This window comes from Anomaloglossus baeobatrachus, chromosome 3 (genome assembly GCF_048569485.1).
Source record: "Anomaloglossus baeobatrachus isolate aAnoBae1 chromosome 3, aAnoBae1.hap1, whole genome shotgun sequence".
Lineage (NCBI taxonomy): Eukaryota > Metazoa > Chordata > Amphibia > Anura > Aromobatidae > Anomaloglossus > Anomaloglossus baeobatrachus.
In genome coordinates this window covers 35,501,928-35,511,418 of record NC_134355.1, presented here as the reverse complement: position 1 = coordinate 35,511,418, position 9,491 = coordinate 35,501,928, and the positions used below count along the sequence as shown (strand labels likewise).

General features: G+C 45.0%; 1 long non-coding RNA gene across 1 annotated transcript in view; it reads right to left on the bottom strand.

Moving 5' to 3' along the window:
* LOC142294918 (uncharacterized) overlaps positions 1–7,654 on the bottom strand; it is a 64,118-nt gene extending 56,464 nt beyond the window's left edge. The window contains exon 1 of the long non-coding RNA XR_012751320.1: positions 7,600–7,654. This is a non-coding gene — a long non-coding RNA (uncharacterized LOC142294918). The remainder of the gene's footprint in view (positions 1–7,599) is intronic.
* Between the last annotated feature and the right edge of the window lie 1,837 nt (positions 7,655–9,491).

Below are 9,491 nucleotides of genomic sequence, written 5' to 3'. Positions count from 1 at the left end.
AATAAATTATTTGATATATTTTATATTAAATATATTTTATATATATATTATTTTTATATATATATAATATATAATAATATATATTTAATATAAAATATATCAAATAATTTATTTATATTACGAAATATAAAAAATATTTTTTTATTTTATTTTTTATATTTCTAAATATATATATATTTTATTTTTTTTATAAGTTTATTTATGTTAGTTGTTCTACATATTTTTAAGAAGTTTATTTTATTTATTCATTGAATTAATTTGATTAAAATAAAATAATTAATCATATATATATATATATATATATATATATATATATATATATATATATATATATATATATATATATATTTTATTATTTTTTTTATTTTATTTTGATTTATGAAATAAAAAAATAAATAAAATAAACTTCTTAAAAGTTTATTGAACAACTAACATAAATTAATTACGTGGATAAAATACAAGGAACACATTTACAAAAAAAAAAATACATAAATTAACATTAAAAAAATGTAACTTAAAATTTTGTGAATGAAAGTCCCATTTTAAATTTTTTTTTTATATTAATTGGAAAAAAATCCAGAATTTTATTAAGAAATGAAATAAATGCAATAATAATCAATTGCATAAAATAGGTAAAATAAATAAAATAAATTAATTATAAATTAATCATAAATTAACGTTAAAAAAAAAATTGCAAAACAGGAAAAATAATCAAACATAAAACAAAAAAACAAAATAGGTAAAATTCTGAAAAAAAAAAAAAAGAGATGTGTAATATTAATAACCAGAAGGAGAACAAGAATAAAAAGCACAAGAAGAAGAGGAAAAAGAAGAGTAAGATAAAAAAAAAAAAGTGGAAAAAGAAAGAGGACGAAGGAAACAAGGAATAGTAGAAAAAAAGAGGAAGAAGAAGAGAAAGGTAGCAGATACAATGTATCCTGCATATAAGCCTGTTAAATAAAGGAGGCTGAGTATTAAGTCCTTGCCAATGTATGTAAAGTGCTGTGGAATTAATAGCGCTATATAAATGAATAAAATTATTATTATTATTATAGTTGTCAGAAATATTTTCCTGACCGGTCTGAGGTTCCTCCGCTACCTTGCTCTGTTCTTAGAACAGCTCCTTATATCTCCCCACGTGCCTTGTGGCACATAAGAAGTAAGATGTCCAAAGACATTCAGCTCCTTCCATGTGATTGTTACTGGCATCATATCTGTATGGTATCCTCTTGGCACCAGCGTTCCCATAAGCGGATGCGTATACCGTGCTGCTGGTGTAACGCCTCTCTCATGTGATTGATATAGTTCATGTCCCGTCTTGCTGACTGTCTCCTTTTCCTTTTTCCTGCTTGTTCAGAATGTTACCCTTTACAGATGTTTTAGAGGTGTTACCTCGTAAGATTTCCTACAGATGAGTGCAAAGAATTATCAGAATAGTTGCCCAAGAGCCAAGAACCACCTGTGGAGAGCTACAGAGAGACCTGGAATTAGCAAATAAGTAATGCACTCTTCCCTCCATGGCCTGTATGCACGCTCCTGTATGCACGCTCCTGTATGCACGCTCCTGTATGCACGCTCCTGTGTGCACGATCACCACGCAAGACTCTATTGTTGAACAAAAAATATCTTCAAACACATTTAAAGTTTGCTCAACAACATTTAGACAAGTCTATGAAATACTGGAGAACATAGTCTGGTCAGATTAGATCAAAATGGAACTTTTTGGAGGCCATAATACCATGTTTGGAGGCCAAAAGGCAAATCACACCAAAAACATTATACCAACAGTGAAGTTTGGAGGTGGAACATCATGGTGTGCGGCTGTTTTTTAGCACATGGGACTGGCAAACGTCATATAATAGAAGGGAGGATGAATGGCCAAATGTACTGAGACATTCTTTATAAAAATCTGCTGCCTCCTACCAGGATGATGAAGACAATGATCCCAAACACACGGCCAAGGAAACTCTCAATTGGTTCTAGAGAAAGAAAATAAAGCTGCCAGAATGGTCGAGCCGATCACCGGAACTGAATCCAATACAAAGGAACCAATGGATGGAACTAAAGCTCAGAGATCATAGAAGGAGCCCATGAGACGTTCAGTATATGAAGAGTGTTTGTGTGGAAGAATGGGCCAAAATCACTCCTGAGCAATGCAGGCGACTTGTTCTCCATATAGGAGGTGTCTTGAAGCTTCATCTCCAAAAAAGGCATTTCACAAAGTACCGTATTTTCCGGTTTGTAAGATAAACTTTATTTCCCGCAAAACTGGGGGAAGAAAGGGAGAAGGGAGCGTGTCTTACAAACCGCATATTATATATATATATATATATATATATATATATATATATACTGGGGTGGCAGTGGTGGTGCAGCGTCAGCAATACAGAGGGCTCAAAAGGGGTGTCACTGCAGTGGAGCAGCTCAGGAGGGTCAGTGTGTGGCAGCGAGGGGTCGGTGTCATGGCGGCGGGCGCCATTGATCTGCCAGCGGTCTCAGAGGAGGGGGTGTCGCGGCTCAAGAGGGTCATTGTCCGACAGCTGAGGGACGATGATACTGCAGGCTTGTGGGGTGTCATTGATTTGCCAGCAGACCGCGGGCTTCTTTGAATCGTTCGCAGTTGACGAGATGGATTTCAAGAAAATGACCGCAGAGGCGACACGTGAGCAGATAAGACTCAGTGGCCATTTTCTTGAAGTCCATCATATCAACCGCCGACAATTCAATGGAGCCCACCACTGCACCTCACGAGCCCTCAGTATCGCCGAACCTCCACTGCCGCACATCCCTCTTGAGCCTACAGCGATTCAATGGCGTCCGCCGCCGTGACACCTCACGAGCCCGCAGTATCGCCTACCCTCTGCACACTGACCCTTTTGAGCCGTGACATCCCCTCCTTCGAGCCTGCAGCATCGCCAACCCTGCCTCCAGTGACCTTCCTGAGCTGCTCCACCACCGCCGCTCCCCTTAGTGAACAAATATAAGAGACACTAGGATTATAAGACGGACTCTCATTTTAACAGTAAAAATTTTTTTCCTATTATTCGCCTTCAAATTTGGGGTGCGTCTTATAATCCAGTGCATCTTATAAAATGAAAAATACGGTATTAAATAAAACTCAGTAAGTGTGTACTTTTCTTTGTGCCATTTCTTATTATGAAAACACTAAATTTATAGACATCTATGGTCTGATTTTTTTGCCTTTGTGGATTGGATGGGTTGTTGCCAACATTTGGTGATAAATTGTGCTCACTACTCAACCGAGTATCATGGGTGCTTGAGCGCTATGCTTGAATCCTCGCCCCGCATGTTTTGTGGTCATTAGACAGCCAATGAACATGCAGACATTGTCTGCCATACACAGTAATGCTGTATCTATGTTGTCTACTGGCGTTACTGTGATGGGCCGGCCATCGCGTCATCAGTAGTAATGAGCAAGCATTAAAATACTGGAGTGCTTGTTACTCAAATCAAGCCGGTCGTACTCTTGAACAGGCTTGATTCGAGTAACGAGTATAATGGCAATTTTGGATGGAGAGCAGGAAAATCACTGAAATGGATGGAAACAGCATGGAGAACACGCATGGACACTTCTCTGACTCGCAGACAGCTTTGAGCTGATACTATCGGGCTGGGAAGGGCCATGGTTATTTGGCCTTTCCCCAACCTAAAAATACCAGCCCACAGTTGCCCTGGAAGTTGCGCATCACATTATATATGCCCATTGTGGCGCTTTACCCAGCTCTTCGCAATTGCCCTGGTGCAATGGCAATAGGGGTAATATTTTTGGAGGTTGACATCAGCTGGGTAGTATCAGCTGGCATCAAGAACAGGGGCTAGTAGTGGAGAGGTGTCTATTAGACATCCCCATTACTAACCCGATAAGGGAAAATAAAAAAGACACAAAAATAGTTTATTTGAATAAAGGCTCCCTCACACTATCCCTCGTTCACCAGTTTATCAAAAATGTTCCTCAGTCATAGCCCATGTACCCCGAATACAACTCTGTCAACTGTGAATAGCAGTAAAGTACATCTCTCATCGATGGAGCTTTGTGGGAATATTTTGGATAATAAATTGGTTAATGAGAGATAGTCTGTGGAAGTTATATTCAAATAAAGTATTTGTGTGTCTTTTTTCTTTTTACTTATTGGGTTAGTAATAAGGATGTCTAATAGACACCTCTCCATTACTAACCCCCTGGGCTTGATACCAGCTGACATTACACATCTGATATTAGCCCTGAAAAATATTACCCTGATTGCCACTGCCCCAGAGCAATTGGGAAGAGCTGGGGAAAACAACAAAATTGGAGCATCTAATGCGCCACTTCTGGGCGGCTTCAGGCTTCTATTTTTAGGCTGGGAAGGGCCAAATAACCATAGACCTTCCAACCCTGATAATACCAGCTCCCAGCCGTCTGCTTTACCTTGGCTGGTTTTCAAAAATGTGGGGACCCCATGCCAGTTTTTAAAATGAATTATTTAACTTCAAGCAGTGACCTGCAAGTTAAAGATGCTTTCAGGCATTTTCCTCATGCCTTGCCCATTCCATTTGAGCGCTGTGTCCATCGATTACAGCAATTTTCCTGCCTCTCCGGCCCTCCAGTTAGTGTCTTCAGGAAAAATGCTTGCGTTTCCCATTGACTTCCATTATGCGCGGTACTCGAGTCAAGCCCGTCCGATTCTAGTATCGAGCACTCGGGCATTTTATTGCTTATTCATCACTAGTCCTTAATAGTGGAAGATATGCCAATTACCTGGATACACAGGCAGCATGTGATGCGTCCATGGGGCCACGGTGCTTCTCCTGGGACGCCACAGTGGCCTTGCCCGGTTCCGTGACCCCGGGTGTCAATAAAAGGCTGGGGATGGGGACGATGGGGGTAGCTGTTCATGATGTCACCTGTTATATGCGGCCAGTATTAGCCGCCGCTGCGGGACTTCTCTGCTGGGGTGGATGACAACGCAGCTCAGATGGTTCAGCTCTCCACAGGCAGAGCTATGCGCCAGGGAGGATGGTGGTGGTAGTAGTCGCCTTTTGGCGCAGGGGCGTGATGATGAGGGTGCCGGCAGTGATAGGACGGCACAGAAGGTGCAGTTCTTTACTCACTGGTCACACACTGCCATTGAAGTACGGGGCTATGCTGTGATGGGCTTCAGCTGATCCCTGATACTTCGGAGGTTGAGGCCGGTGTTTCCTTCTGTGCATCTCCTTACAATGGTTTCCCTCCACCCCAACTCCTCAGACGTGGAATGCGTCACGGGTGCCTTCTGCACTCCTCGCAAACCCTGTGATTCCCCTTTTATTCCTAAGAAGCCGGGTAGAGCGTTCGGCTTCAGACCACGGGTCCCGTACTGTTCGTGTCTGTGCTTGTTCCTAAGTACGTCCTCAATCGGAAGCTATCCGGTGCTAACTGCCTATTGTGTGAAGGATGGCTCCTAACTTCACCTGTTGGTGGCCCGCCTCCTGGATTCCTGAACTAGTGGGCTGAGGTCCCATACCTTGTGATGGCCACCCCAGCACCTACCCTAGCCCGGTCCCAGTGACAGAACCCCCGTGTTATGTGTTGATTGAGTGTGGTTGTGGTATTTACTGGTGACGACCTCCTCCGTATCCGAGATTAATACTGCACCTCGAGTGTGGTGCAGTACCCTGTGGCACCTGAATCCTCAGGGGCACCACACATGCAGATCAGCCGTCTTATAAGCCAGGGAACAACACTTCACTGCAGTGCTCCATATAACAATAGAAAGCCAACAAACTGAAGATCAGAGAGAATTGGCTTTGATATGAGAAAAATGGAATGCACTGGAACCAGGAGAGATGATTAACAATATGAAACTGTGCACACCAAAGAAGCATCTTATATCCTCATCTCAGGCATTTATGGCACATCCACAAAGTACGTCATAAATATCTACTGTAAATTTTGCGGGTTCTACCTCTACTACCCACTCCTTTTATGTAGGTAGCTACACATGCATAATTGTACCCACTTAAGAGGGCTAATGTGTATTGTATTTACCAATAAGGCGTGGCTCACAGGGTTCCTTAAGGGTGTGACTTTAGATTGCTCCTGTCATGATTTCTCTGTGCAGAGCATCTTGCCTTTGGAGATGCTCATCTGCGCTTTCCTGAGTTACTGAGCTAGCAGCCTGATTCCATGTTGGTGCTGATCTCTCAGGTGTTCCACCTTCCTGGTAATTGCTCAGGCTTCTTTACTGAGCATGCTCACCCAGAACCTTGCCAGTTGTACTCTCTGGTTCTACAGTTGTGCTGTTGGCTTGAGTCTGCTAGTGTTCTGATGTTTGTTTTCTGGCTCTGGACTGTTATTTGACTCTTCTCTGCCCGCTTCCTGTTCCTGTCGTGACCTCCAGCCTTCTGACCTTGGACCGTTACCTGACCACGTCTCTGTTTTTTCCCTGAATCAATCTATTACATGCTCTCCTGGATTTCTGACCCTCGGATATTGATGCCCTTGCTTACTCCTTGTGTTCATACGTATCCTCCTGTTACCAGAACCCGACTTTCCTGACTACTCTTCCGTCCATACTAGCCATAAGTAGTGACGCATCACTCCACACAGTTACCCTGTTTGCCACACCTCTTTGGAAAAGATCTTAAAAAATGATCAATAAATGAAAAGGCCTATATCTCTGGAACCGCGTGGTGAATTTACAAAAAACAAAAGTCGGAATACTCAGGAGAGCAGCGGGAATAAAGTAAGACAAAGAACTATACACCTTTGACCCAGTGACAAGTCAGCCTTACAGGCCGCTTTACACGTAACGACATTGCTAACGAGATGTCGTTGGGGGTCACGGAATTCATGACGCACATCCGGCCTCGTTCGCGACGTCGTTGCGTGTGAAACGCAGGGACGACCGTTAACGATCAAAAATACTCACCTTATCGTTGATCGTTGACGCGTCGTTCCTTTTCCGAATATTGTTGCTGTTGCAGGACGCAGGTTGTTTGTCGTTCCTGCGGCAGCACACATCGCTACGTGTGACACTGCAGGAACAAGGAACTACATCGTACCTGCGGCCGCCAGCAATGAGGAAGGAAAGAGGTTGGCGGGTGATCCGCCCGCTCATCTCCGCCCCTCCGCTTCTATTGGACGGCTGCCGTGTGACGTCGCTGTGACGCCGCATGAACCGCCCCCTTAGAAAGGAGGCAGTTCGCCGGCCAGAGCGACGTCGCAGCGAAGGTAAGTGCGTGTGAAGGGTGTTAACGATGTTGTGTGCCACGGGCAGCGATTTGCTCGTGAAACACAACCGACGGGGGCGGGTACGCTCGCTAGCGATATCGGTACCGATATCGCAGCGTTTAAAGTGGGCTTGAGGCCAGTTTCACATTGGTTCAATACAGATACCTTTTACAAATCCTACAAAGATTTTTTGAACCAAAACCATATCGTGATCTTAGCTCAGATCGGCAGAAGCTCAGAGCAGTGGGGTGCTACAAGTGTAATTTTGGCCATAAATGCACCCATGATACAGACATATAAAACTGTAAATAACAAAATTAGAGATAGCGAGAGGTCAGATACATAATCAGAGTTCCACCACACAAAAGTTATTGAACAAACCGTACCTTGCAAACTCAGCTCTGCTACATCTGCACGGTGTAGGAGTGATAATTTTAGGTAGACAGCGCTGGGAACCCTCAGTAGCAGCTCTACGTACGGAGCGCCGGAATCCCAGGGATTCTCCATGCACTGTAAAGCAGAAGGATGTTAGTAATAATCAGAGATAATGCAGGATTACAGGGTTTTCTAGTGAGCAGAGAATTATGCTAATTATCTTATAATAGCTTCCTGCTGACTTTTGATAGCAAAAACAAATTATTTAACAGCTTCTTGATCATGAGAATTTGCGCATGAAGCTTCATTACTTCCGTAAATGTTTATTAGGTTTTGCAACTTGGGGAAAGGCACAGATTTTTTTTTTCTATTTACAATCAAAAGGGGCAGAAAGTAACGATCGGGAATAACAGAACTGCAGGGACCTGATCTCCGGGGTCACCAATCGTCTGGTTATTATATTATATGATGGGGCGACCATTGTGTATAATGCCTGCTTTACACGCTTCAATAAATCTTTCAATCCGTCGTCGGGGTCAAGTTGTAAGTGACGCACATCCGGCATCGTTCGTGACGTATTTGCGTGTGACACCTACGTGCGATCAAGATTGAACACAAATACGGTGATCGCATACACGTCGTTTATTCCTCATACATTGGACGTTTTGTTGCACGAACCTAGTCAATTGAAACGTGTGACATCTGTCACGCTCCCCGGGTCCCCTGCCCTGCTCCCCGGCTCACCTGCCACGCTCCTCGGCTCCCCTGCCTCGCTCCCCGGTTCTTCGGTCCGGTCTCCGCCGCTCCCCGCTCTCCAGCCTCCATTGCCTGCGCTTCCCAGGCGTCCTGGTCCCCGCTCCCGGCGCCCGTCGGCTTCTCAGCCCCAGGCCGGCTCTGCTGCTTCCTCCTCACAGCTTCCTGCTCTGGCTTCTGGCACCCGGGCCGCGCGCATGCGCATTAGGCAGCGCGCGCGGTCATTGACCCTTTCTTAAAGGGCCAGCGTCCACTGACAGGAAATGATGCACACAGGTACAGGGTATAAAGGGGTTTAGTGTCCAAGTGGGCGGGGCCTGTTCTTCGTGTTTCCCAAGCTAGGAGTCAGGTCTCCTTGTGTTACTGTGAGATACTCACCTCTCTCTCTTCTAGAGCCGATCCTGCCTTGCCATCCGGTCCTGCCGAATCCCGCACCCCGAACGCTGTCTATCTGCCATCCTGACAGTCCGTACCATCTCTGATCCCTGTGGTGACCCGTCATCTCGCTCCAACGGTTCCGGACTCCGCCTGACATCATCTCGGCTTCCGAACCTGAGCTCCGTCACCTGGACTACCATCAGTGACTCCGTGGTCCCAGGGACTTCTCCATTATACTCTTGTGCACGGACTCTCCTGCTACCTGTAGTGCTCCAGCTACCGGACCCCTTACCATCATCAAGGAGTTCGGCCCAGTGGATCCACCTCCTGGGTCTGCCCGTCCACCTGGCCCTAACAACATCCCTCATACGATTGTGATGTCTGAGGCTATGTGCGCAGGTGTGCGCTCTGCACCGCAGCTTAAAAAAGGTCCGCTTCAGAGCACAGCTGAAAAACTGCGTTCTGAAGCGCCTCACAATGTCTGTCATTCACTAATCTCTGTCCCTCTCTCTCTGTCCATGTCAGTCTATCCCTCTTACCCCCTCTCTCATACTCACCGATTCCCGATCCCCGGCGCGGCGCTGCACGGCATTCACAATGCTCCGGCGGCTTTTACTGTTTTGAAAAAGCCGGCCGCCCATTAAACAATCTCGTATTCCCTGCTTTCCCCGCCCACCGGCGCCTATGATTGGTTACAGTGAGACACGCCCCCACGCTGAGTGACAGGTGTCACACTGCACCCAATCACAGCAGCCGGTGGGCGGGTCTATAC